Raw genomic sequence first — 2,158 nt, 5'->3', positions numbered from 1 at the left:
AAAAAAAAAAAAAAAAATAACCTGGCAGTAATTTAAAATATATATAAAAAAAAAACCAGTCAAACTTGTTCCCTTTCTGGAGGATGCTACCAGGACGGGTCCTGGGGCCCAACCTTGTCCTTCTTCCCAGGTGGGCAATTGCCCCAAGGCAACAGCACCCACTTTTCTCCCTGGGAGACCCAGAATCCCTCACTATTTACCTAACAGTCCCAAGGCTGAAGCAGGTTTTTATGATTTCCCTCTTCCACTACCATGTTTCCTTTCCCTTCAGCCAGTAAGCCTCCTGGCTGGAGCTCTTTACCCAGAGGGGTGACCTAAAGTTTTATTCCTGTAGGATCTGAGCACCTGATGATCCTGCTTTCGTAGGGTTGCAGTAATTATGCATTAACTTTGACGCTGGATCCAGGGAATCCCCAGGGTTCCATTTATACTCCTAGTCTGAAAAGATGACAGATGGAGCTGAGAATTAGCTCTCCCCAAAGGGTAACTCCAGGCAAGGGAGTTTCTGCTTCTTCAATACAAGAAGATGGGGAAGATTTAGCTGTTGAGGAGAGTCATCTGGGGCTGGGAAAAAATTCCTGTTTAATTTGGGGGGTTCCCACTCTTTTCTCAATGCTCTGGATTTTACATGGTGAGCACTGTCAACTTAACTGACATTTTAATTCGGTAACTTATTGGATCAAACTTCTTTTGGTTTTTCTAATTATCAGAAAGCTGTCTGCAGCTGAAGAGCAGAGTACTAGAAATGTGCTAGGAAGATTCTGACTGTGCTTTGCAGTGAGACTCAAAGATTTGAGGTTGTATTCTTTCTTTAACCTAGTCCATACTGTTAAAAGCAACCATTCCACTTCTTAGGTTATAAATTTACACAGTTAATTCTTCGTGTCCTCCATTCTGTTTTTTGATAGGTACATTGCAAACATCCAAAGCCCTGCCCTCAACAGACACTATATTCTAAGAAATAAATAACTTGAGTAGCTATTTAACTATTCTGAGCTTGGCTTTCAGACTCCCATTTATGAATACAGTGGAATTGCTACTACTTTCAGGCCAAGCCAGACGAGGTAAGCAACATCAGACTCCCTGCCCCCTCATTTTCCTGAGGAATTTGTTGCCCACAACCTACCCTAACTCTTTAACAGTCATGGTTCTCATTTGAAAGCAACCGCAATCAACTGGAATCGCCTAGGTAGAATGGTAAAGAAAACTGTTGGAAGGTTGTGGAAGGCTCCTTGGTCATATTCCTAGTCCCTGATAATCAGGAGGCAGGGAGAAGTCCTTTTTGGCTTCTGTAGTAGGTTGTTGCGGCCCCATCTTCACCTACATTCAGATAATGGCGTTTTTCTCAAATCCAGGATGGGGATTTCTATGCTGGCAAGCTCAAACAAAAACATCCCACAAATGTCCGCTGCATTTTTTTTCTACTTCTTCTAAATTTCAGAATTTTTCACTTCACACTTTTGAGATTTTTTTCTGAGACACCACATTGCCAGCCAATATTTTTGTCTGTTGTTCTTTTCAATATTTGTATCTAACTTTTGAAAAATAAATTACAACATTGGAAATTTCTAGGAAATGCTAAAATGATTGCAAGTATTCTTATTTTGGTTCTCATTTTTTTCTTTTTTATTTCTTTGGAGCCAGGGTCTTCCTACGTTGCCCAGAGTGGAGTGCAGATGCTATTCACAGGCACAATTATAGCACACTACTGCCTGGAACTTTTGGGCTCAAACGATCCTCCCCTCTCAGCATCCCAAGTAGTTGGGACTACAGGCAAGTGCTACCACATCTGACTAATTTTTCTTGTTTGTAGACGAGATCTTGCTATGTTGCCCAGGCTGGTCTTTAACTCCTGGCCTCCCAAAGTGCTGAGATTACAGGTGTGAGCCACTGCACCCAGCTCCTCAAATCATGTATCTTTAAATTGTGGTTTCATTTGTTTCATAAACCCTTCGCCTATTATGACTATACTACAGCCATTCCACCAGTCCATGTAACTTCATGGACCCAACTTTTTAGGAATAGGTTCTTTTTTTTTTTTTTGAGACAGAGTCTTGTTCTGTTGCCCCAGGCTAGAGTGCAGTGGCATCATCATATCATCATAGCTCACAGCAACCTCAAACTCCTGGGCTCAAGCAATCCTCCTGCCTCAGCCTCC

The sequence above is a fragment of the Propithecus coquereli genome, unplaced genomic scaffold (genome assembly GCF_000956105.1).
Source record: "Propithecus coquereli isolate 6110/MARCELLA unplaced genomic scaffold, Pcoq_1.0 Scaffold8, whole genome shotgun sequence".
NCBI lineage: Eukaryota > Metazoa > Chordata > Mammalia > Primates > Indriidae > Propithecus > Propithecus coquereli.
Note: the sequence above shows the minus strand (reverse complement) of the source record.